Below are 27,309 nucleotides of genomic sequence, written 5' to 3'. Positions count from 1 at the left end.
GTCAGCTTTGACAGTGGTGAAGAGAGTTAAATTACTTTTTTTTTTTTTTTTGTATTCTATCAACACCTGAACTCACTGATGTGAATGTATTTTAGGAATGCATCGAAGATGTACGAGGGTCAGAAATTTATTTCATTTTTCCTGACCTCTCTGTGGCTACCCAGGAGAGGCGCAAGTTATTTCTTGCCATGTGCCAAGAGACTATTTCTTTAGGTGCAGTTTTTCAACTGATTCCTGTGTAAATGTGTAGTGAAGTATAAAAATGAACAATATATTTTCTTTATCCCTCAACACCTGAGATCCTTTCTCAATGTGAAGAAATTTTACAACAAGCGTATCGGTGATGGATCTTGGATATGAACTTTTGGAGAATATGATTGGTTAAAGTGTTAGAAACTCGTCAGTTAGCCTATGGTGGGATTTTTTTTTTCCTTTTATCTTTCAGCTCCCTGCTGTTTTCCTTTTTGCTTCCAACCCTCCCCACCCCCCCCACACACACTTTTTTGTGGGCTAGCTAAAATTAGAATTGCATATTATTTCTTGGTAACATGATGTTCTGTATAGTTTTTGGTATATGCTTCTGCCCTATATTTCTTTAAGCAAGAGTTGTCTTGTATTTAAATTTTGAAAATGTTATAAATAAAAAATAAAAACTCCTTGCTTTAATGAATAAAGGTGAACTTGTTTGGTGTAACCAAAGGAAAGAAAACTAGCAGGTAAGATTTAATTTCTCCTTCCTTGTCATACAAAGTAGGTGTCTAGGACTTGTCATGTAAAAAAGCAGCCCTTAAGATGGAGGGGATTGGTTGCTCCTGTTCTGAAAGCTAAAATTCCAAAGGTGGCTTCCTCCCTAGCTGCCACAGCCAAGTAATAGTGCTCCGCAAAAGTACTTACATAGGACCATGTTGCTACTTTACAGAAGGAGACATTGCATAACGCTAGCCCAAGAATCTATCCCTAAGGATGGGCCTTTCTTCAAAAGGAAGGAGATTCAAATTTGTAACCTCTGATTATTTCCAGTAATGTGAGGAAGGACCTGGCATATGTGTTTCTAGTCACCCTCTGAATTTGGTCCCCAAAATTTCAGGACAACTTCAAAAGATAGTTAACTCTTGGAGAGTATGAAATTGCACAACATGTTCAAGATCGCTGTATCTGCCACTCTGTATGGGAGCTCCTGAGAAGCAAGGCCAAAACATTTGAGACCATATCTTGAACTAGACCTGAGTATTCAGTATAGAGAATACAAGCAAAGGAGTTTCTAACATCACATTCCTCCATCATGCAAGACTCATCAGCAGTTAACCAGCATAGTGATGTTCAAGTCCTCTCTCCTCTACATCCTGTTACCTGCATGCAGGTCAGCATGGCCTCATCCCAGGGGATACACAAGAGGACTCGATCTGGAGCCAGTGCATACAGCTGCATGAAACTAAAGAGGGTAAAAAAAGAGAGCTTAAACAGACTTGGTTCTTCTTCCATGGATGACCCTGAATGAAGTGCTTCTTTTTGATGGTTTTATATGTGACCAAACACCTTATTCTTCTTTTCACCACATAAAGAATTTAACATCATTGACTTTTTTCACTTTAAAGCTTGAATCGGGTATCACAGCCTGAAGAGATCTATCCCCAGCTAACAAATGTACCAGGAAACACTTGAATGGAGCAGGAGAGGCCTATGATCCAAGAAAAGAAAAAAGATCCCTGAAAACTAGGACTAACATGCAATATTACATTGACTGATTGAGAAGCTCTTAAATAGGTATCTATACTGTTCCACTAGAAAGTGCAGGTGCTTCCGACTTCTTTGCTTCCAGAAATTATTTTAACTGAGCAGGGTCAAAGAAAATATATCTTCGTAAACCGAAAGTGACATAATATTTACAAAAAAATTTCAAAATGAATTTGGCCCCCAGTGCTAATGCCTGTTGCCTCATCTGAAGAAATAATTTTCTACATTCGTGTGTGCTCTTAAGTCAGAGAACATCCACGCTTTTTGGCCCATGAACAGTTTTTGCTTGTGGCGAAAATGTAACTTGAAAATATGATCCCTATACTGAGAAAATAGGTTACCAAAAGAGTATCTCGTGTCACAGTTTGTGTCCGATTTCTCAAGAAAAGCAGTTAAATCTAAACTGTCCTGTGATATGTCCTCTAAATTTTGAACTTGGGCGGCTCCAGACATTTTGTCTTGATCGGGGGTTATTTTAGACTTAGAAGAAATATTATACAACTTAGATGTTGGAGAGATTGCTTCTTTAGGAAGTAATAAAACCTCCCCAAATGAATAGAGGGAAAAAAAAACAGGAAAATTTAAGTTTCAAATTCAAATACCTCATAGTTTTCCCAAGTTCTCCAACCTTCTATTCATGAAAACTTTATCCTTTATCAGGGCAGACTGTACCTTTTGTGACTCCAAGGAGTCAACAGATAGCTTCTGAATCACTAGCAGCATATTCTCCGTCTTCAAAGCTGAAGCACTAAAAGAAGCCTCAGCTTTAGTTAAAGAGGAAACAGCCATATGCAGAGAAGTTAAAGCCTCCCAGACTGACTCAGAGAGGCTTTCTCTGGTCGTACTAGTGGCTGTACCATCTGCAGGGAATAAAAAAGAGCCTCTTGTCACAGAGAATGATGAGGAAGAGTAGTAGTAGTAGAATGTGGTAAAGTTTGACACAGAGCCACCGCTCGACCAAAGAAACACCTTCCCCTGAGAGATTCCGGGATGCCTCCAATTGCCGTGGGCTGCCCTGTCTAGAAGTCGCACCTTCTTGTGATACTAACGCACTCAAGTCAGAAGGGGAGGAGGAAGTGCAGAATGCTAAAGTGGACTGAGACTTAACTTCAGTGTCTCCCATAGCCACCTCGATGGAAAGTTGCCGGTAAGGGGAATTCAGCTGGGATTCAGAGGGATAATCTCTGGGCTTCCCCTTGTGCTTTTTCCCCATAGTTATAGGGAGATGTAGAGCAAGTCTTCGCCATGCCCTCTCTCAGGCAGCCATCTTGGATCTCCTAATTTCACCTTTAACCACACTATACTTCAGCCTTTCCCTAGGAAACTGGAAGCTGATGTAATCTGCACTGAATCAGTAACTGCTCCCAGTTAAAAAAAAAAATTGTGCTCCTTGTGTTGAATGTTTTACTACAGTCCTGACATGCAGTAAAGATTTTAGTATAAAAGTTATTCATCTAATGTGAAATGCAACATTTCCCCTCAGATGGCTCAGATCTGAAAAGAGCCCTGAAGGGCTAATTGGCTCCTGAATACTTCGCCTTTTAAGTGACGAGACAAGAGTGATGCCCACTTGTTCTTGTCTCTGGTGCTGCCATATTTGAAAATGGTGGCGCTTGACCACTAGTGATACATTGGAGCATTTCCTTATTTTGCATGCTCACCCCTAGTTGTATATTTGGAAAATACTGGAGCCTGGCCCCAGATGGCCATGGAGGAAGAGGACACAGCAGGATACTTCCAGGGGCCAGGAAAGTATTTTTGGCTGATAGGATGCTACAGCTTTGGGCACTTTCTGGTTAAGGTCCTCCTTGTACCAAGTGCCCTGAATGTGATAAGAGTTCTTGGGCCCTGACTGTTTTCTGTTTTTTGGGGTAATTGTGTTGAGCATGTCTGTAATGGAGTTTAGAATTGTTTTACTTTTTTTTTTTTTTATTGTAGTTTTTAACATTTTACAAGTCATTCACTTGTTAACAGAAACACAACTGTAGAAAAATATCAGTAAGAAACAATTATCGCAAAAATTAAATTACATCAGCTTTCTTAGACCACATACAGTGGGGGGGACATGAGATAGAAAATAGGAGTATTATGGGTAAAATTGAATAGCTTTAAAGGCTACATGTGGTGCCTCTAATTTTTCTTTATCCAACATTATTTTAACTTTTTCAAATCTAGAAATGCTTTCAATTGTTCAGGTGTATAAAATATATACTTTGTCTCTCCAAATCGTATCAAGCATTTACATGGATAGGCAAGAAAGAATGTACCCCCCGAGTTCCAATACTTCATGCTTCATAGACAAGAAAATCTTTCTCCTTTCTTGAGTTTTTAGTAACATCTGGATAGATCCAAATTTTTCCACCCCCAGAAAAGTTCTTTGGAGTGTTTAAAATAGTCTTAAAATAGCATTAAGGTCCTGTTTGAATACAAGAGAGACTAGTAATGTAGCTCTCTCTGTAGCATTTTCTATCGATTGTTCCAAACTAGCAGAGATATTATTCAGGTCAATAATTTCTCCCCCACCTCTGAAGTCCCCTTCATTTTTCCCAGGCTTTTTAGGAAGATAATAAATCTAGTTAATCGGAGGAATAGCATCTTGAGGTATTTTCAAGCAAATACCTTTTAAATAAATCAATAGGCAAAGACCCCGGTACTTTTGGGAAATTCAAGAGGCGCAGATTCAAATGCCTATTATAGTTCTCTATCTGCTCAATTTTTTTGTGAAGAGCCAATTTATCTTTAACTGTTATTGAGTTAAATTCTTGTATTTCATATTTTGAATCAAGTTAACCCGAGTGGTTAGATCTTCCTTCACTACTTCCACTGTCTTTACCATATCTTCAAATTTGAGAAATAAAGCAGATATCTCACCTGAAGATTTTTGAAGTTATGTCCATTTCGTTAAGCTTTAATCAGATTTTTCCAAGACTAACCTCCATTGTAGTTGTATCTGAGTCTACGATTAAACCACAGGCCTCACTCTCCAAGCGTTTCTGCTGTGGTGCTGGGCTCTCGCCAGAGAGTTCTCCCACTGCACTTTTGGTAGTGTGGGAACTGTCTTCCACCGCCGCTGTTAACGCCGGGCATGGGGGAATGTTGGAGACAGCCAGGAGATAAAGATGTTTCCAGTCCCAGCAGTGGATCCGCTCCTTCGGTAACCTCCGCAGCGGGAATTGCCACCCTCCATTCATTTGAAGAGGCCCTGGTGAGGAAACTAGGCTCTGCTGGTTTGGAGAGGGAGTCGAGGTAGGCGGGGGGGGGGGGGGGGGGAACCTCAGTTCCTTTTCTCTTTGTTATGAGGCATATTAAATGAGGAATTCAGATATCTTTCAACAAGAGCACAGCGTTTCACTGGCCACCAAATCAGACCACCATCTTGACATGCCCCTGGACCTTAGAATTTTTACTTTTACTTTTGATTTGTGATGTTTGGTATTGTGGCCCCTCACAACTGCCATCACTGGTAAAGAGGGAGGGAAGAGCAGGAATTTCCTTCCTGTCCATTATTCTTCCCCCAAAACAGAATACATTCAGCTGCCTCTACCCCAGTCCTTCCTGGGTCTTCAACTAGTCCAGAACCTGAGCCATTGTGAGCTCTTTTCCCCTGTTCCTGAGCATCAGTAAAGATCAGACTGTGCACCCCTCCTTCAGCCCACATGTGAGTTGGAAGGGCATTCTTGTGATGGGGCTGAGGGACCTGGTGTGTTCAGATTGCAGCATTTTGATACAGCGTAGGTTGCTGAGTCCAAATGCTCATCCTACAGCATTTTACTTGGCTTTAACTAAAATGTTATTTGCAGGTAACACCCAATCTTTGACCTACAGAGCCCAGTGAACCACTACCTTTGGTTTGGCTGTTGCAAAGCTACATTGATTTTAGAGGTATTTCTCTACCCGAGGTACAAAATACCTAGGCACCCTGCCTTAGGAGTTAAAAATGCTACTGGATCATGCAAGATTGCTCCCTTCCCCCACAGAAAGAAGACTGGAGGGAGCTGAAATTTAAAAAAAAATTTACATCGGTATCAGATAAAGCAATTTAAAAATGGAATTGAGAAAGTAGTCATAGACTAACCTCCCTCCCCCCTCCCAAAAAAAAAAAAAAGGAAATTAGATTTAAATTAAGAAGGTGCCAGGATGATATTCTTCTCCATGGGTCTAAAATTTTTTTGACAGGGCTCCAGATTTTCTAAATAGCTTTTTAGTGATTCAAATTAACCTTTCAGTAGCAGAAAAAGGCCTTTTGGAGATGCTTATTAGGCAGAATAACTGTAAGGCACTTATACGAGACTAGGAGATGAAATACAAGTGACAATCTTAGACTCCTCTTCCAGGGCTGGCAGAGATTAGGGAGTACCATAATAGCAGCCCCGTGTCACTCACCCAGAGACTGTGTCCTAGTGGTGGTAGATTTTGAACATGGGGACAAAAATGAAAGCTTTGGGCACTAGAGAGTCAAGAAGAATAATCAGATGGCACTTAATGTTGAAGCCCTGGGTTAGGGAGAAGCAGGTTGGGTTGTACTTATCTGACTGGCCTGTCCATTAAAGGGGAAATGGAACTTGATATACCGCCTTTCTGTGGTATTTTGTAACTACATTCAAAGCGGTTTACATATATACAGGTACTTATTTTGTACCTGGGGCAATGGAGAGTTAAGTGACTTGCCCACAGTCGCAAGGAGCTGCAAGAGCAGTGGCATTTGGTAAGGTTGGGTGATTTCACGTAAAAGGTAGCCATTGTCCACAAAGAGCTGCAAAGAGCAGTCATGAGCAGCATGGTGTTTGCTGTCAGCAGTGCTGGTTTGGAAGGTAATCAGAGTTGTATGCAGGGATCCATAGAAAGATGTGATCAGCTAACCTCTGTCTTGCTGCTAAATCTTGTTGAGCGTTTTCATGTTTCCCCTTCTTGGAGGCCCCTCACCCCGCCCTCAGCCTGTGTCTTTTAGTGACCAGCAGAGATGGGCTGAGGTGAGGGGGAGGGGAGCGTGACAGTCGCACAGCTGCAGGCCTCTGCACAATGGTTATTGTTGATCTGACTTGATCCACAGGCTTCGGGTGATTCCAGCACCATCCATCTCTGCATTCCCCAAGGGAAATTATTGGACTGGCGTGGCTGTTAAACTGCTGCCGTGAAACTAGAACAGATGGCTGGAACTGCAGCACATCCCATAGTACGCTAGAAGCACCACAAGTTCATTCCCTGTTGTGCTTAGCCCAGGTTCAGTACTGCTTGCAGAAAATGCACCCTGATTTTCTGAAGTTGAAAGCCCTCCATAGAGGCCTTTAGAAGATTAAGGAGAAGGATAGTATAGGGCATGGAAGAGAGCTGCGAAACTTGGATATGCCATCCTGATTCCTGTCCCCTCTTCTCACGGTGACTTTGGACCAAGCCACTTTTCTGTGCTCAGATTAAGCTGATCATCGTAGAGGCATAGTGAGCATGTGACTTTTATACTAAAAAGGTAATGGAAGGTGTGCATCTTAAACAAAATTCTGATTTGCCATACTATATTTACTTTTATTAATAATCATTCAGGCACTACAATCACCCAAGGTGTATTGTTTTTCTTCTAAGGACAAGCTCAGAGTAGTCATATTACGTGCCACTCTAAATTCAGGATTGTTCAGGGTGTTCTCAACCCTTTCTTTTTTCTTTTTCTTTTTTTTTTTGCCTATCCTTTTCACATCTGTTCTTCAAACATCCAACAGGCCTAATTTTCAGGGTAAAACAAATATGCTAATTAACTTGCTACTTAGTCCAAATAATGTGCAGAGTATCTCATAAATACTTCTATAATTGGCTCTTCAGGGCTTCCAAGATTTCTTAGATTGCCAGAATCTGAAAGGGAAGGCGGCTTGATACTAGGGTCCACCTTGGGGGTCGGTGCTCAAGAAAAAGATCTGGGTGTCATCATAGATAAGAAGCTGAAATCTGCTCAGTGTGCAGCGGCAGCCATAAAAGCAAATAGGATGCTAGGAATTATTAGGAAAGGGATGGTGAATAAGACCGAAAACACTATAATGCCTTTGTATTGCTCCATGGTGTGTCTTCACCTTGAGTATTGCGTTCAGTTCTGGTAGCCATATCTCAAGAAAGATAAAGTGGGATTAGAAAAGGTTCAAAGAAAAGTGACCAAAATGATAAAGGGAATGGAACTTCTCTCGTATGAGGAAAGGCTAAAGAGGTTAGGGCTCTTCAGCTTGGAAAAGAGACGGATTAGGGGACATATGATTGAGGTCTCCAAAATCCTAAGTGGTGTAGAACAAGTAGAAGTGAATCGATTTTTTTACTTATTCCATACATGGAAATACTTTTAAAACAAATAGGAGGAAATATTTTTTCACTCAACAAATAGTTCAGCTTTGGAACTCTTTGTCGGAGGATGTAGTAACAGCGGTTAACATATCTGGGTTTTAAAAAGGTTTGGACAAATTCCTGGAGGAAAAGTCCATAGTCTGCTATTGAGGCAGACATGGGAAGCAACTGCTTGCCCTAGGATTTGTAGTATGGAATGTTGCCACAATTTGGCTCCAGAAGGCTCCCTTTGAGCCATTGAAAAGGCTATGAAAAAAGACCTTACCCTGAAGACAGTGTTCCTGGTTGTGAATATTTTGGCGTGTCGAATTTCAGAGCTGCAGGACTTATGCTGTAGAGATCCCTGTCTCTGCTTCATGGAAGTAGCGGTCTCACTTCATACAGTTCCATCCTTCTTACCAAATGTCGGCTTTTAATGTTAACCAGCTTCTAGTCTTGCCTTCCTTTCACTCAGAGGATTATGCCATGTTATTTCGCTCACTGCATCTTCTGGATGTCGGCGAGCGTTGACTCAATATTTACGGGTCACGAATGATTGATTTATGTCGCTGAGATCATCTTTTTGTTTTGCTGTCAGATTCAAGTTGAGGTGCAGCTGCATCGAAGACGACAGTGGTGCAATGGATTAAGCGGGCCATTTTGAATGCTTACCTTTTGGGCAAGTCGCTACTATTTTTGTTGAGCACGCACTCTACCAGGACTATGGCAACGACCTGGGCTGAGTCGCAGGTTTTTTCCATGTCGATCTGTAGGACTGCTACTTAGTCCTCTGCATTCCTTTTCCAAGCATTATGTCGTGGCACGAGCAATGCGTCCTTTAGGAGATCCGTTCTCTCAGCAGGAGTATCTGCTTCCCACCTGACATGAGGACTACTTTACTACATCCTACTTGTCTCTGGATTCATCTGCTGTTGACACTAAGGAAGGAAATGATATGTCTTACCTGACAACGTTCTTTCCTTTAGGTGCAGCAAATTAATCCAGAATCCCCACCCTTCTTCATTCAGTTTCTGCTGATGCATGATTGTTTCTGTTTCAGTGGTTGCGGTTCTTCCAGTTGGGTTTAGTTTCTGTTCAATTTTAGTCTTCGATTGTATACAATTCCTCTCTGTGAGAAAGGGGACCTTGAGGCCTTGGTTTTTCTTCTGCTTTGTGATAAACTCCTCATAGGACAGTACTGCTCCTGCTCAATCAGTATAGTTTATCTATCTCTTCCTGCTGGTAGATGGTCATAACCCACTTGTCTCTGGATTCATTTACTTCAAATAAAGAAAAGTTAACAGTAAGACATAACTTTTTTTTCCATCTGAAGGGTTGGGGCCTGTGTTCAGATGGATGCATTAGGAATTCAAAGTTATGTAACACCAGTCTTCAATTAGATAATTCACTCTCTATGGCAGGCAACCCATGTTCATTCTGCTCCCCCCCCCCCCCCCCCCAAAAAAAAAAAAAGAAAAACTCTGTCACCTTTGCTTCATATATAAATAAGTTATGGATCTTTATTCATGGCTACTTCCTGAGGGTTTTTTTTTTTTTGTTAACATTTAATTTCACTCCCTCCATCTTAGTAGCATTATGTTTCCCTTTGATTTGGATGTCAGCCAGCACCTCACTGGGTCTAGTCTGTATTAGAATTTAATGATGGCTGTTCACTGTTAGGACCAATCCAAGAAGCTGAGATTTGAGTCCTGGGGTTGTAGAAGGTGGTTGAGTGATTGGGATTTTGTCGCCTTGAGTTTTCTTTTTATAAACCTGACGGTAGGTGCATTCACAGATGCGCTGTTCTCCATTAAAACAAATACCAGATGACATCTGTTCTGTAAGAATCATTCTTTTTACTCAAGTCCCGAAACCAGGTCTCACGAGAGTTTTATGAATGGGAATGGCTGGATCTGAAGGGGGTGCAATTAGTTTACAGAATGTAATGGTCTCTCAGCCACAACCTACACAGGGACTTGAACTGTGGTCTTGAAGGCTGTAAACCAGTGGGATTTTTAGGATATCAGTAATGAATATGCAAGAAAGATCCTGTATACAATGAAGGCAGTCTGTATGCAACTCTATATGAATATTCAGAAAAACCCTACTGTCTTACAGCTCTCAAGTATATATTTCCGTTCAGGATCCCTGGGGTTATAGCAGTACTCTTAGAACAGTGGTCTTCAACCCAGTCCATGGGCATCCCCTGAGCAGTTGGGTGTTTTAAGGATATCTCATGAATACTCATTGCAGATACATATGCCTGCACTGCTCCCATAGTATGTAAATATATCTTATGCCTATTCATTGTATATATTCGGAAAATTGATTGAGGGGTTCTAAGGAGTGGATCGAGGACTGCTGAGTGGTTGATTTTTTTTTTTTTTTTTTTTTTTTTTTTTTTTTTTTTTTGCTTGCTTTTTTGGAAGTGTTTCTGGATATGGTAAAGGAAGAAGGCCACTCTAAGGGTTAGAGTACTTTTTTCCTTTTTTTATTTTTTTATTTATTGCTTGTAATATGTAAATCCTTTGGGAAAGCATTCAGATTGAGTCCCTCATTCCCAGAAAAAAGTCCCTGCATTGAAAGCAAATCTTCAGTTAAGCTATTTGAAAAGCCCAGCAAGACTGGGTACAGCTCTAGGAAGAACTGTTCATCACCACCCCAGCAAAAGTTTTGAGTGTTTGCCTATATGATTGAGATTTAGCTTGTGCTTTTTTTCAGTATTATCTCAAGGTGAGATACATTCAGGTACAGTAGGTATTTCCCTGTCTCCAGCAGGCTTAAAATCTGCTTCTACATAAGGCAATGGCGAACTAAGTGACTTGCCCATGGTCACAAGGAATGCAATGAGATTTGAACATGGCTTTCCTGGTTCTTAATTCACTGCTTTAACTGCTAAACTATTCAACTCCTACTCATTTATCAAAAACAGTCTGAGCTCATGCCTTGTAGAGGCTAGTCATGTGGCCTATAAATCTAAAAAAAGTAGCATTGCTACTACTACTTAATTCAAATTGTATTTTCTTTTTCCCTCTTTTAAATTTATTTAAAGTATTGTGAACTGCTTTGATTTTTTTTTTTTTTTTTTGATAGAGCGATATAGCAAGTTTTAGAAATAAACGTAAATACCAAGAGGCTTGGATTAAATATAAAAACCTTTCATTTTTTTTTAAATATGTATTGTGAATGTTTATCACCAGCATTCAGCATCCTGATCATTGGTCCACACTCGAGGCAGTTGGGCAGTGCAGCTTCTGATGTTTCCCCCCAGCTTTGTTGCAGGCAGAGAACTTTGAAAGTTTATATAAATTTAGAAGTATTTGAAAGTTTTTAAAGGTAATTTATACCAGCGATTTTGCAATTGATGATATTTTTAAAGTGCTTGCCTAATGCACGCGAAGCATCTTGTGGCATCACCTCTTTATGTTGGCAGTGGAGGTTCTGCCAAGAATTCGGAAGTAGTCCTGGGTCTTGCATCTGTCATAAGAGTGAGTGATTTAACACAATGACAAGCAGTCTGGAATCTTTTTCTTTTTTCAGAGAGTAGTTCAAATGTTTGCATGAAATAGAACATCTTTGAATCAAGAGCACATAACCTGGGTTCTGTTCCTGTCACTTCCTTTTACTCATTGAGTAGAGTGAGTCTCACTTGTGTTCACCAGTGATGCAACCTAGTTATCTCTCTCTCTCTCTCTCTCTCTCACACACACACACTGATTGCACATACTGCAGCAGGACATGTTTAGCTGAGATATGTAATTACCTCTCTGACCTCATGTGCAACTTTCTTTAAGTTAGTCCTCTATTTTCTAACTAACATAGTCTGTCTATACGTTCTAGCTTTGCTTATACCCTACACTGTCTGTTAAAATGTATTATGTATTTTGTTGACATGTTTGGATATTATTACTGCTGTAATTCTCTATTTGCTTGTTTGATTTATTCCTACTGTACACCGCCTTGAGTGTATTCCTTCAAAAAGGTGGTAAATAAATCCTAATAATAAATATGCCTGTGTAAGGGGTGATATGCCAAATTTATAGTTCAGAATTAAGAGCCCTTCAAAATCATCAAGCTCTTTTAATCTCTGCGCACACTGCCAACATGCTGGCTTCTTGCAAACACTGCCAAACTATAAATTTGGTGATCAGTTTAAGAACCCCTGACACAGGCATATTATGCCGAAACATGATCCGTGTCTGGTCTCTTTGTATGCCATTCACTGTTTTATCTCTTTGGGATATGTGATTAAATTTGATATATGATTCTAAATTCCCCACTGTTTGTCACTGCTTCCTCCAGTCTTGTTTTTGAGGGAACTTTTCTTCTGTTTTTCCTTTTTTTTTTTAGACCATACATAATTCAAAGGAACTAGGAAAACTACTATTGGGCTAGAGCAAACTTTGGAAGTGCAAAAGTTCGAATCAAAGGGGGAAAAAATGAAAAACCTTGTGTTTTTTATTGTGGGTCATCTTTGATTCCAGAGTAGGACTGAAGTCAAATGAACAATCATGTTGACTGTCAGAGGAGTCTGGGGGAAATTAGTATTATGTGATGTATTCTGAGCACCTCCTGAGGATCTGAACATGTTGTAGTCCCTTCCCAGTAAAGCAGCAAAAGAAGCGTCCCATAGATCAATCCAGAGACGAGTGGATTATGTCCCTCTACCAGCAGGTGGAGATATAGAGAACCTCAAAGGCTTGCGTGCTTCCATCTTAGTGTCAGTACTCTCTCTATCTCAGCAGGTGGATAGACATATCCTGTGCTGCTCTTTGATTGAGCTGGGGGGTCTTGGGCTGGAGTCTGCCTTTTTGGGGTACACCTGGTGGTGCCAGGTCCCTGCCCTCCTTTACTGCCAGCATGCCAGCATGTGCTTCTTATGCTCCTGCTTGAAAAAAAAAAAAGACTCTGTATTTATTTATTTATTTGCTGCATTTATATCCCACATTTTCCCACCTATTTGCAGGCTCAATGTGGCTTACAATATACAACTATCATCACATTAATGGGATAAGGAAGTCTGAATATAGATAACAAATAAGGTGCATGAGAATATTATGGCAATCATTTTAACGGAATAATAATTTCAGCCTTGTTGCAGTTATGGTGCATAAGAAAATTGTGTATAATGAGAAGTGGGTAACTAGATAGAACATAACATAATGATAACAGGATAAAATATAATGTTCAATAATTAGGGTGTAAGTTAGAATAAACAGATTTGAACAGTTCCATTAAACTTGTATCTGGTGAAGTTTGTGTCGGTATTTTATGGGGGATCTTTTTTGTACGTTTTTTTTGACAGGCAGTTTGTTATTCTGCCACTCAGATGCTGAGAAGTCCGCAGCGAGTATTTTTTAGTCGTCTTTTTGTGCCGGTATTCTGTTCTCCTTCAGTCATGATGCGAGGGGGGAGCGCGGGCTTGGCGGGCGTTTGCCGGCAGCCGCCATTTTGTGGATTCTCTTTGGTGGTGGTAACAGGCACGAGATACTTGTTTTTTCAGATGGGGCGCTTTCCTCTTCCCGGTTTACCGACGCTTCCCTCTGGCTCGTATCCTTTGCAAGGGCTTGGGGGGCGTTTCTTCACAGGCAGCTGCCATTTGGAGGAGTTGCTTCGGCAGTGCCAGCAGGCACGGGATATTTGTTTTCAGGCAGGAGCGCTTTCCTCTTGTTTCCCGGTTTGTCCAACGCTCCCCTTAGGCTCGTGCTCTTGCAGGGATGCTGTGGTGGTGCCGGTTTCCTGGGCTGTGGCGGTTTGCTTCCTCGATCCTCCTTGGAAGTTTTGGGAAGGTTCAAGCTAGCCCGCTTCATTCGCAGTTTATTTTTCTAGTGCCGCTGCCCAGTTAGAGGAGCCTTTGCTTCTCGTTGGTTCAGATGGCCTTTGTTCTCTGGCCCCGTGTCTTTTTATTTTCTTCAGTGCAGCACGTACCCCCGGCTGAGCGGTTTTCGCAGCCGTTTCTTTTAGCGTTGTAGTTTCCTCTCCCCGGCTTCCTTGTTTGTTGTGGCTCTTGGCCTGAGGATGCTCAGTTCCCTTTTTCCTACTGCTACTAAGCTTTCCTTTGCGCTGCTGTTGTACTCGGCACTGTACACTCTTATTTGCAGGTACTTTCTCTGGCCCTTGAGGGCTTAATTTCTAAGGTTTGGTTTTTAAGGCAGTGGAGGATTGTGTGACGTTGGGGTCATGGGAAGCTGCAGTAGGAATCAGATCAATGTCCGCTGCACTGACCACTGGCCTGACCACAGGTGGAGATATAGAGAACCTCAAAGGCTTTTTCCTTGGTGGCAGCATCTCTGGTGGTACTCTGGTATTCTTCACTTTGTTCTTCTGTTTAGGGGTTGTGCTGTCCCGCCCTAATTGTGGACTGCTCTGGTACATCCCACTCGTCTCTGGATTGATCTGTGGGACGCTATGGAAGGTAAAATTGGTTCTTACCTGATAATTTTATTTATTTATAACATTTATATCCCACAATATTCCCGCCCATGGGCAGGCTCAATGTGGCGTACAATAGTTAATAAACAAACCATAATACAATAACATAAAGAACAGTAGACAAGGGCCACAGGAGGGAGAAAGAGATGACTGATGAGGAAAAGGAAGAGAGGGTGTGTGATAGGGCATCACGGAGTGAGCTGTGGGCTAAAAGGCTGCGGCTCCTGCAGGACTCGTGGTAAACGCTCTGCCAAAAAGGAAGGTCTTGAGACGCTTCTTAAAGGTCGGGTGATCTGAAGTGAATTTGATCTCATGAGGCAGCCCGTTCCACAGTTGAGTGCCAAGATAAGGAAAAGAGGAGCCATAGATGGCCTTATATTTGAGGCCACAGGGAGCAGGGTAATGGAGAGTATGGTACGAGCGGGCCATGCTTCAGGAATTCCTGGGCGGTAGGTTAACAAGAGGGTCCATGTAGGAAGGGACTTCTCCATAGATAATTTTGTGCGCCAATGCACAGGTCTTGAATGCGATGCGGTCCTTCACAGGAAGCCAGTGCAGCCGCTCACGCAATGGTCTCGAGCTTTCAAATCTGGATTTCCCAAAGACGAGCTGTATTCTGGGCCATTTGCAATTTTCTTTTCGTTAGTCCCAACAGATCAATCCAGAGGTCCTCCCAGTGTTCTCATTGATTGATTGTGGGGCTTTCTTTTGTTTAGCTTATCGTCTTTCCACCTAAACCCACTTCTCCTCTTCCCCCATTCTCTATCTCAGTCGATAACACCCTCATCCTCCCCATCTCATCTGCCCGCAACCTCGGTGTCATCTTCGACTCCTCCCTCTCTTTCTCTGCACATATCCAGCAGATAGCCAAGACCTGTCGCTTCTTTCTCTTTAACATCAGCAAAATTCGCCCTTTCCTCTCTGAGCACACCACCCGAACTCTCATCCACTCTCTCATTACCTCTCGCCTTGACTACTGCAACCTACTCCTCACTGGCCTCCCACTTAACCATCTATCCCCCCCCCCCCCTTCAATCCATTCAGAACTCTGCTGCACGTCTTATATTCCGCCTAGACCGATATGCTGATATCACCCCTCTCCTCAAGTCACTTCACTGGCTTCCGATCAGATACCACATACAGTTCAAGCTTCTCCTTCTTACCTAAAAATGCACTCAGTCTGCAGCTCCTCATTACTTCTCTACCCTCATCTCCTCTTACATTCCCACCCGAAACCTCCACTCACAGGACAAATCCCTCCTCTCAGTACCCTTCTCCACCACCGCCAACTCCAGGCTCCGCCCTTTCTGCCTTGCCTCACCCTATGCTTGGAATAAACTTTCTGAGCCCTTGCGCCAAGCCCCCTCCCTGCCCATCTTCAAATCCTTGCTCAAAGCCCACCTCTTCAATGTTGCCTTCGGCACCTAACCTTTATACCTATTCATGAAATCTAGACTGCCCCAATTTGACTGACTACATTTGTCCTTTAGATTGTAAGCTCCTTGAGCAGGGACTATCCTTCTATGTTAAACTGTACAGCGCTGCGTAACCCTACTAGCGCTTTAGAAATGTTTAGTAGTAGTAGTTCTTGAGATTTTCATCAAGCCGTCAAGCTACTGGTTCTTAATTTGGATATTTCCCTCCCACGGGAGCAGTGGAGGTGGTGCCTACTAGGCCGATGTACGGGCAGGAGAGGGTGTTTATGTTGGATTTATTTCTTCTTCCTCTGCTTTGGTATCGGCAATACTGAGGCTAAGATAGAGGCACAGGTCCATATATGGCAAACCTTTGAGGTTCTCTATCTCCACCTGCTGGTAGAGGGACATAACCCACTCGTCTCTGGATTGCTCTGTTGGGACTAATGGAAAGAAAATTATCAGGTAAGAACTAATTTTATCATGAGATTGTGTGCCTGTGGTGTGCTAAATTAGTGGAGTTAAGAAATGCAGTTAGTGTAGCAGTGAAGCTCTTTTAATGGTTCAGGTCATTTCTAAATATAGTGCTAAAGGGTAGCATAGATACAGTGAAGGGAGTTCTGCAATCCTGGGTTAATTTGATTCTTATGGAATGCTGTAACATAGGACATAACAGCAGAAGGTGGTGCAGTATTCTTGGAAGCAATGAACTAGGTCTCATGTCCTGCTTAAGCTTATTACAATTGGTCAAGTGTGAATACTTCCAATAAATATAAGCGGTAGTCTTACCAATTTGAAGTGGTGAATGCAGGGAATGTTGACATAAAGGAATATAGAATTCCAAAAAAAGCCCTGGATATGCACAGTGAATGTCATGGTGAAGAAGTAAAAAGAAAGGCAGGGATCAGCTTGGGTTTGTGGCATTGCACCAGAATTGGCATGATATCCTTGATTAGTATCATAATCTGACAGTAGAAAGAACAGCAAACAATCTGCCCTTCTATTTTCATGTTTATTCAGGATTTGATATACTGCTGAATGGCGTATCATCTTAGTGGTTTACATTAATAATAAATAGTTAAAATAAGTAAGAGGAGACAATTGGAAAAATTACATTTACAATAGTTAAAAATATAGAAAACAGAGTGACACTTCCTCCCCCTCCCCCCCCCCCCCCCCCCAAGCACACCTATGGTGTCTTCCAAATTTTACCTTTTCCAAAAAGCCCTTCTCCGAGGACAAGCAGGCTGCTTGTTCTCACAACTGGGTGATGTCCACGACAGCCCCCCCCTCCAAACGGAAAGCTTGCTAGAGCCTTCGAGCGCGCGCGAGTCCCGACAGTTCTTTTCTTTCCGCGGTAAAGGAGGGACTGCCTGCGGTGTCTCTCTCTGTGCCCCTGAAAAGAGCCTTCGTTTCAGTCTTTTTTCCGCTTTTTTTCTTTCGTTTTGCTTTGTGGAGCTGTTTCTTTAAAAAAAAAAAAATAATAAAAGACCTAAAATTCCTTATTTCTTCGAGTTTTTTTCCCTCTTAAGTTTCCTTTTGTTCCCGTTGCGGCCCTCTTAGGCTGCACGTACGCGTTTCTCCCTTTTGTGCCCTTCTTTTGGCACCATTGAGAATTTTGACTTCGCTGCCGCTATTTTTCCGTCCATGACATCGAGGATTCCCAGCAGCTTCAAGAAGTGCGGTCGATGCAACCGGGCAATCTCAGGTACTGATCCCCACTCATGGTGTATCCAGTGCCTTGGGCCCGACCATCGCCCAGATACGTGTAAGTTGTGGCTTAGCCTTAAAAAGCGGATACAGGTGTTGAGATTAGCTCGGCGGGACCATCTGTTTGGAGCTTTGCCCGGTTCCTTGATGTCTGCACCGGAGATGGCATCGACATCGGGAGCGCAGGTAATGGCTGTCCGGAGACCACAACACGCTGGGAGCAATGAGCCATCGAGTGGATCTCCACCTGCCTCGAAGACTCCTGCTGTGCAGGCCCACCGGGACCGACCTCTTTTGGACCCGACCCTGAGGAGGCGTGTGGATTCCACGTCCTCCTCGTCGGTACCAACGAGTACTGATGACATGCCTTGAGCGAAGGCTCATAAGCATCGCCATCGGTCTCCTTCTAGTCACAGTACCGGGAGCTCCGGGGCATTGAAGGATTCGGCACCCGGGAAGCGTCGACGCCGGGAGGACCGCTCACCCTCCATTCAAGAGGTGTCGGTCTTCGGACAGCCCGGTACCGCCTCCTCATCCCTTGCAAATTCTGTCTCCGGTTTCTGCACCGGCCCCACAGCCTTTCCTGGCAGAGATTGTGGACAAGCGCCTCCGAGCCATTCTTCCAGGTCTTCTGGAAAGCCTGCTGCGTCAGTCTGTTCCGATACCGGGGATGCTTGTGCCGTCAGTACCGTTGATGGAAGCGGCGGCTGGCTCTGTGCCTGTGGTGCTGTCTCCGACGCCGGTACCGCTTGTAGTTTCGGCGTCAGCTGCCACCCAGGTCGACTCCCCGTCGACATTGCTGGAGGGAGCTTCATCGCCGCCGGCACGGGAGTCGACTTCTCGACATCATCATCAAGGCCGTGGTTCCTCGGTGTCGAGACAGGCCTGGTTTCGTACTGTAGTCAGAGAACTCTTAAATCCGATACCGAGGAGGATGCCTCATGGGAAGAATAGGAGGATCCCAAGTATTTCTCTCCTGAGGAGTCTTGTGGTCTTCCCTCTGATCCTACTCCTTCCCCAGAAAGAAAGCTTTCTCCCCCGGAGAGTCTTTCTTTCTATTCATTTGTCCGGGAAATGTCTGTGGGCATTTCCTTCCCTGCAGTGTCTGTGGATGAGCCCAGGACTGAGATGCTCGAGGTCCTTGACTATCCATCGCCACCTAAGGAGTCATCCACTGTCCCTCTGCATAATGTCCTTAAGGAGACATTGCTAAGGAATTGGGTGAAACCACTATCTAATCCCACCATCCCCAAAAAAGCTGAGTTCCAATATCGGATTCACGGAGAATCTGAGTTGATGAGGACACAGTTGCCTCACGACTCTATGGTTGTGGATTCCACTCTCAAGAGAGCCAAGAGTTCTAGAGATTTCGCCTCGGCGCCCCCAGGACGAGAATCTAGAGCTCTGGACTCTTTTGGGAGGAAGGCCTATCAGTCCTCTATGCTCGTGTCCAAATTTCAGTCTTACCAGCTCTACACGAGCATTCACATTCGGAACAATGTGACGCAACTGGCGGACTTGGTGGATAAGCTCCCTGCGGAGCACGCCAGGCCTTTTCAGGAGGTGGTCAGGCAGCTGAAGGCGTGTCGCAAATTCCTGTCCAGGGGTATTTACAATACTTTTGATGTTGCATCCAGATCCGCTTCTCAAGGTATAGTGATGCGAAGAGTCTCATGGCTGCGTGCCTCTGACCTGGACAATCGAACCCAGCAGCGGCTTGCGGATGTTCCTTGCCGGGGGGGGGGGGGGGGGGTTAATATTTTTGGCGAGAAAGTCGAGCAGGTGGTAGTGCAGCTCCACCAGCGGGAAACCGCCCTCGACAAGCTCTCCCACCGGACGCCTTCAGCATCTACCTCAACAGGTAGAAGGTTTTTCAGGGGAAGGAGGACTGCTCCCTATCCTTACAATAAGTGTAGGTACAATCCACCTTCCCGACAGCCTTCGCAGGCTCAGCCCCAGCGCGCTCATTCGCGTCAACAGCGTGCGCCCAGACAGACCCCTGCAGCTCCCCAGCAAAAGCAGGGGAAGGGCTTTTGACTGGCTCCAGCTGAGCATAGCCGCCATAAAAGTACCTGTGCCGGACGATCTTCCGGTCAGGAGGAGGTTAAAATATTTTCACCAAAGGTGGCTTCTTGTAACCTCCGACTGGTGGGTTCTTCAAATAGTCCGGTTAGGGTACTCCCTCAATTTGATCTCCAGACCTCCAAATTGCTCACCAGGAGCTCAGTCCTTCAGCTTCCAGCACAGGCAGGTACTTGCAGAGGAACTCTCCGCCCTTCTTAGCGCCAATGGCAGTCGAGCCTGTTCCACTAGGGCAAGAAGGGCTAGGATTCTATTCCAGGTACTTCCTTGTGCAAAAAAAAATGGGGGGGGGGGGGGGATGCGTCCCATCCTAGACCTAAGGGCCCTGGACAAATATCTAATCTAGTCCGAGAAAAGTTCAGGATCTTCCCATGATTCAGAAAAATGATTGGCTATGCTCGCTAGACTTAAAGGATGCTTATACACACATCCCAATACTTCCAGCTCACAAGAAGTATCTTCGATTTCGTCTGGGAACTAGACACTTCCAGTATTGTGTGCTGCCCTTTGGGCTCGCCTCTGCGCCCAGGGTGTTTACAAAATGCCTGGCGGTGGTTGCAGCATTGCTACACAGACTGGGAGTGCACGTGTTCCCTTACCTCAACGATTGGCTGGTGAAGAGCACCTCTGAGGCAGGAGCTCTATAGTCTATGCAGATGACTATTCAACTCCTGGAGCTACTCGGGTTTGTCATAAATTACCCAAAGTCCCATCTCCTTTCAGTTCAGAAACTAGAATTCATAGGAGCTCTGCTGGATTCACAGATGGCTCGCGCCTATCTCCCAGTGGCGAGGGCAGACAATCTTCTGTCTCTTGTCTCCATGGCCAGAGCGTCTCAACAGATCACAGCTCGGCAGATGTTGAGACTTCTAGGTCATATGGCCTCCACAGTTCATGTGACTCCCATGGCTCATCTTCACATGAGATCAGCTCAATGGACCCTAGCTTCTCATTGGTATCAAGCCACAGGGGATCTAGAGGATGCGATCCAGCTGTCCACTGCTTTTCACAATTCCCTGCAATGGTAGACGATTCGATCCAATTTGATCTTGGGACGTCCTTTCCAAATTCCTCAGCCACAAAAAGTGCTGACCACGGATGCATCCCTTCTTGGGTGGGGAGCCCATGTCGATGTATCTTGCAGGCGTAAACAACAGTCTGGCCGACAGATTGAGCAGGATAATGCAACCTCATAAGTGGTTGCTCAACTTGAGCGTCGTATGCAAGATCTCCCGTGAGTGGGGCACCCCCTCGGTGGATTTTTTGCCACTCAGCTCAATCACAAGGTCCCTCAGTTCTGTTCCAGACTTCAGGCCCACGGCAGACTAGCGTCGGATGCCTTTCTGCTTTATTGGGGGAAGGGCCTTCTGTATGCATATCCTCCCATACCTCTGGTGGGGAAGACTTTGCTGAAACTCAAGCAAGACGGGGGGACCATGAGTCTGATTGCGCCCTTTTGGCTTCATCAGATTTGGTTCCCTCTTCTTCTGAAGTTGTCCTCCGAAGAACCGTGGAGCTTGGAGTGTTTTCCAACCCTCATAACCCAGAACAAGGGGTCACTTCTACATCCCAACATCCAGTCTCTGGCTCTCATGGCCTGGATGTTGAGGGCATAGACTTCGCCTCCTTGGGTCTTTCTGAGGGTCTCTTGCTTGCTTCCAGGAAAGATTCCACAAAAAGATGGTACTCTTTCAAATGGAGGAGGTTTGCTGTTTAGTGTGATAGCAAGGCCCTAGATCCTCGCTCTTGTCTACACAGACCCTGCTTGAATGCCTTCTACACTTATCAGAGTCTGGTCTCAAGACCAACTCCGTAACAGTTCATCTTAATTCAATTAGTGCTTTTCATTATCGTGTAGAGGGTAAGCCTATCTCTGGGCAGGCTTTAGTTGTTCGATTTCATGAGAGGTTTGCTTTTGTCAAAGCCCCCCCTCAAACATCCACCAGTGTCATGGGATCTCAACGTTGTCCTCACCCAGCTGATGAAACCTCCTTTTGAGCCTCTGAATTCCTACCATACTTCAATTTGACGTGGAAGGTCATTTTCTTGGTGGCGGTTACTTCAGCTCGTAGGGTCAGTGAGCTTCAAGACTTGGTGGTGCATGCTCCTTATCTCAAGTTTCATCACAACAGAGTAGTCCTCCGCATTCACCCTGTTCCTGCCGAAGGTGGTGTTGGAGTTCCATCTGAACCAGTCAGTTGTCTTGCCAACCTTTTTTCCCCGTCTTCATACCCGCCCTGCTGAACGTCAGTTGCATACATTGGACTGCAAGGGAGCATTGGCCTTTTATGTGGAGCAAACAAGCCCCTTCAGACAGTCCGCCCAAATGTTTTTCTTTCGATCCCAACAGAAGGGGAGTCGCTGTTGGGAAACGCACCATTTCTAATTGGATAGCAGATTGCATTTCCTTCACTTATGCCCAAGCTGGGCTGACTTTTGAGGGTCATGTCACGGCTCATAGTATTCGAGCCATGGCAGCATCAGTGGCCCACTTGAAGTCAGCCACTGTAGAAGAGATTTGCAAGGCTGCAACGTGGTCTTCAATCCACATATTTACATCTCATTACTGCCTGCAGCAGGATACGCGTCGCGACAGTCTGGGCAGTCGGTGCTACAGAATCTGTTTGGGGTTTAGAATCCAACTCCTCCCTCCGAGGCCCATTTTTATTCTGTTCCAGGCTGCACTCCCAGTTAGATGTTCTTCGTAGGTCAATCCTTATGTCCTCACCGTTGCGAGGCCCAATTGACCTTTTCTTGTTGTTTTGAGTGAGCCTGGGTGCTAGGGATACCCCAGTTGTGAGAACAAGCAGCCTGCTTGTCCTCGGAGAAAATGAAGATTCAAACCTGTAGAAGGTATTCTCCAAGGACAGCGGGCTGATTGTTCTCACATCCCCGCCCGCCTCCCCTTCGGAGTTGTCTTTGTCCTTGTTTGCTTTGATATCGAACTGTCAGGACTCTCGCGCGACGGGCAGGAAGATGGCCACGCGTGCGCGTGCCTTTGCACGCTGGAAGGCTCTCTAGCAAGCTTTGTTGCTAGGAAGATTTCCGTTCGGGGGGGGGGGGGGGGCTGCCGTAGACGTCACCCAGTCGTGAGAGCAATCAGCCTGCTGTCCTCGGAGAATACCTGCTACAGGTATGTATCTTCATTTTATAGCATAGATGTGTTTTTGAGCTCCTTTTTACATTTTATAAGGGATGATTCTAATTGCAGGTATATAGGAAGATCATTCCAAAGAGTAGGGCTTATAACACTGAAAACAGACAGTTGACGAATATTGTCTAATCCAAGGGTGGGCAACCTTTATACATAGCTTCATGAATGTCCATACTATCTGTGATTTAGAGTATGTAAAATTGCTAAAACTCTGGTTAGGGAGTGATGGCATCATGATTGCTTGCTGGTGAGACACGAAGTCTAGCTGCTTAGTTGGTGCTCTGTTCCTTAGATTTTGCCTCCATACCTCAGTGTCACATACCAAAAGGACGGGTATGGGGGGGGGGGGGGGTTGTTCCCGCGCTGGCCCGCACCTCCTCCCCACTACAGTTGATGATTGACCACTTCACCTCCGGAGCCACAATGAGAGCTGGAGAAGAGGGTCCTGATTTGGGGCAGTTTGAAGGAGGAACTGCCACTTTGGGACACGATGTCACTCTGTCTCCTCTGGAGCCTGATCAACCACCGTGTCCGGCGGCAATATCAGAGAGACCGGTAGCAGCCCTGTGTGCAAATGAATGAGCAATGGTATCTGTTCCCGATTCTTCCGTTGTGGTTACTTTAGAAAGCCTTTGGAAGTTGCTGCAGGACTTGAAAATCACTGTTTCAAGGACATCTAAAGAGGTAACTTCTTTGAATACTAAATTAGATATATTGACTGAAACAGTAGATGCAATTAAAAATGACCACTTAGGTCAAATCCAGAAGATACATACAAACGAATGTTAAAACTCTCCAAAGATTTTCAGGCAGTTATGATTAAGGACAAACTACAAACACAAAGGAAGATAGAGCAAATTGAAAATTTTAATAGGAGACTCGATCTCCATTTGTTACATTTCCCTGTGCATCCAGTTATGCCACCTTTAGAATTGTTTAAGAAGTAGCTTCTTAAAGTATTGAATTTCCTCAACAGTCTATTCCTCCACTGAATAAGTTATATTATTTACACGGTAATGCACAAGCTTTATTTTTTGTGCAAAAGGTGTGGATTTTCCCTAATGTTACAAAAGCAATGCAGGAAAGGAGGAAGTCGTCCTTGGCATTACAAGAGACTAAATCTTGGAGCTACTTTTCTTGCTTATTTCTGCAAGTGTCTGGTTAGACTTGACAGGACTAAGTATATTTTCTTCAGTCCTGAACAACTCATAGCTTTTATTGAGATAAAGAAGATTCAGTAATGATTGGGAATTAAGGGCTTGTTCATGGGTTTATCATGTTAGCCTTTATTGTCCAGTTTATACCTTATTGGCGTTCCTTATCCTGTTTATGGGTTTATTCCCCATGTAATGTTGTGGTCTAAGGAAGTATGACATGTTTTCCTAATAATTAGATTTTCTTCTTTGATTGATTTTCATGCTGTATGTCAAAAGCAAGTGGATGCTTGTGTTATGTAATTTAAAATTTGATGCTAAATGTTTTTAAAAACTAATGTTTTCTTAGCGTCAGCTGCACAGTTCTGAACAAGTGGGTGTTATCCCCTCCTACCAGCAGATGGAGGTAGAGAAAAATTATCTTTCCAGTGATCTCACTGGTAGAAGGTCTGGTGCTCAGAGGAAAACCTCAATATTTTTCTCTCTAGCAGATGGTAAGTCTCTGAGACTCTGGCCTAGCTTCCCACTCTGCAGGCTTTGGCTACACAGTGAGGTTCAATGTGGAGCTTGACTTTGCTGCCCCCAGTTGCACTTCTTAGTGTCCACTGGATGAGGCATTGGCTCAGCCCTGTGGATCCTTGCTAGAGGGGTGTGTGTCCCCATCCCCCTCCACTCCTTGCCCATACACCCTGTTTGGTTGTTTTTCCCTTGGGTTCTCCTGAAGCCTTCAGACAGCTTTATTAGTTCTGCCCATTTCAGCTTTATTCCTTGGTGCAGGGAGTAGAGCTATTTAAAAAAAAAAAAAAAAAGTCTGCATTTTGTAGACTTGAAAAAGAAACAAAGAAACTTATTTGGAGCACACCCAAGTGAGCAGAGCTGCAAGAGCTGGCAGCTGAGCTCAGCTTCTGGGTGTCTTCGCCTCCTGTAACAGACCGCTTCTGACTAAAGAAGTGGCCGCGGGGGGGGGGGGGGGGGGGGGGCGGCGGCATTGGGGCATGATCCTGCACGGACTGGCAAGGCTACTGAAATATTTTCTGCTGCTGCATAAAGTTCTCTCCCATATTATTTTGGTGAAATGGGAGTCTCTGGATGAGACCCTCAGGGGGTCTAGGGCCCTTGAGCATTTATACACTTTTGCCCCTGAGGAGGTGGAAAGGATTGGGTGTATACTAACGTAGATGCACTCGTCTAGGTGGTTGCAACAAAAACAAGAGAGACTGCCCTGAGAGAGCTGCATGAGAAGAGTGGAGGAGCATCCAGACAACCATCTGTAGGGGCTATCTGGCTAGGGTTATGTTGTTTTGGTTGCAGCAGCTGCCAGAGTCTCCAGTGGAAGCCTCAGTGGTGGCTCATTGTTGGCTGTGGCTGCACCAATGGGCCGCTGATGCAGCCTCTTAGATGCTCCTCAGTCAACGACCTAGAAATGATAGTGAAGGCCATTGGTGAGACTCAGCCTCTTTGACTTCCTGAACTTAGGCAGAAAGGTTCTTAGCCGCCCTCAGCGACTAAGGGTCACCATAGTAGGGTGGACTGCTTTTGGGCAGACAGACTCTGGGCAGCTCCAACCTCTGCTATAGACGGGCCCTTTTGGTCAAGCTTCCTTTTTGGTCCCAAGAGATCCAAACACTGGTTCTGCAGGTAGGGCTGGAGCTTTCTAGCCTACCCAGTGAAGGCATGCTGGGTCACTCGGTAGTTCAAGTGAGAGGCAGATTGTCTCCTCTGCCATGAGTGGGCTCACATAACCTCAGATCAGTGGGTCCTGGAGATGGTCAAGAAGGGTTACTCCCTTGAGCTGGCCCAACCCGTCCCTGATGCCTTCATGGTTTGTCCCTGTAGATCGGTGCTAAAGTGGCAGACTGTCGCTCTTACTGTACAGCATCTCTTCCTAGTGTTGGGGGCAGTAGAATTCATTCTAGAAGCAGAACAATGTCTGGGCTGCTGTTCCTTTTTTTTGTTTTGTTTTGTGGTCCTAAGGGAGGCTGTCTTCATCCTACTCTTCATCTCAAAGGGGTCAGTGTCTGCCTTTGGAGACAGTATTTTCACATGGAGATCTTCCAGTCCATGCTCACCTCAGTGTGCCTGGACAAATTCTTGACATCCTCGGACCTCATGGAGGGCTGTCTGCATATTCCCTTTGTTGAACATCCAAACGGCACCTCCGCTTCTGTGCTTTGGGATGCCTTTTTCAGTTTTGAACTCTTCCTTTGGGCTAATCATGGCACCCTGAACCTTTTCCAAGGTGGTGGTGGTGGTGTGGGTCAGCGTATCTAAGGCGCCTAGGCATATGGGTCTGTCCATCCATCCTTGGATAGCCAGCTCAAAGGCAGAGGTCAGGTTGTCCACCTTACAGGTCACAGCCCTTTTAGAGAGTCTGGGCTGGTTGGTAAATCATGTCGTCATCTGCTTTCTTCTTAGGTCCTGGAGTACCAGGGTCCATTATGATACAGCACCAGGGGCTAGTTTCAGATCCGGAGGTCTGGGCAGCCAAGCTATTGGTTCAAAGGGGTTTGAGACTATTTACAGGTTTTAGGCTCTGTGGCAACATTGGAGGTGGTGCCTTGGGCATCTTCAGTCTGCCCTTCTGACTTGCTGGAGCCCAGTCTCTCAGATCTTAGAGCACCAGTTGCCACTCTTGGTCAAGCCTCGGTTCATTAACCGCCTGGAGACTCGAGCAGTACGCCTGGCCCTGAAAAAGCCTCCTACCCACCCCATGAGTTGGGGAAAGGTAGTCTGAGTAATGTTGGAAAATGTCATGGCAGTAGCCTATGTCAGCAAGCTTGGTGGATTTGGAGGCAAAACTCCTCACCTGCCCCAGTGGGCAGAGAAGCATTTTCAAACTCTCAACGGTCCACATTGTGGATAAAGACAATGTCTGAGCTGACTTTCTCAGATGGTCTCCCCTGGATCCAGAGGAGTAAGAGTTGTGGGCAGTGCTTTTCCAGCCCATTCAGAAAAGATGTCTCCCCCCCCCCCCCCCCCCCCCCAATGGCAACCTTGCTCCAAGGTCAAGAGAGCACTTCTTTAACCACAGGTGGGAGGTGGCTTCTCAAAGGATAGATGCTCTTATTCAGCCATGGCCGGCGGAGGAGCCCCTTTAGGTCTGATAGGCCAGCTCTTGTACAGGGTTGTGCAGCATCCTTTCCGCATTCATGTGGCTCGTCTGCGGTTTGCAGATTTGGTGTTTGTTGGTATCAGAGCAGCTTCCACTCCTCAGAAGCCATGGTCTTCTCCAGTAAGGACTGGTGGAAATGTAAGTTCCAGATCCCTTTTAGGTTTAAGGTTTGGTCCTTGAGAGGCGGTGCTTAGAGAATGTGAGTTCTATCCTGTTCAA

General features: G+C 44.8%; 1 protein-coding gene across 5 annotated transcripts in view; it reads left to right on the top strand.

Moving 5' to 3' along the window:
- GATAD2A (GATA zinc finger domain containing 2A) overlaps nucleotides 1-27,309 on the top strand; it is a 268,656-nt gene that overhangs the window by 83,460 nt on the left and 157,887 nt on the right. Inside the window, exon 1 of one of the 5 annotated variants that reach the window (XM_030218022.1) lies at nucleotides 12-213. The exons of the other annotated variants lie outside the window; for them this stretch is intronic. The gene's annotated coding sequence lies outside the window, so the exon portion shown is untranslated. Of the gene's footprint in view, nucleotides 1-11; nucleotides 214-27,309 lie in introns of those variants that run through there. 5 annotated transcript variants of the gene reach the window in all.

This window comes from Microcaecilia unicolor, chromosome 11 (genome assembly GCF_901765095.1).
Source record: "Microcaecilia unicolor chromosome 11, aMicUni1.1, whole genome shotgun sequence".
Classification (NCBI taxonomy): Eukaryota; Metazoa; Chordata; class Amphibia; order Gymnophiona; family Siphonopidae; genus Microcaecilia; species Microcaecilia unicolor.
This window is presented reverse-complemented; position numbering and strand designations above follow the sequence as displayed.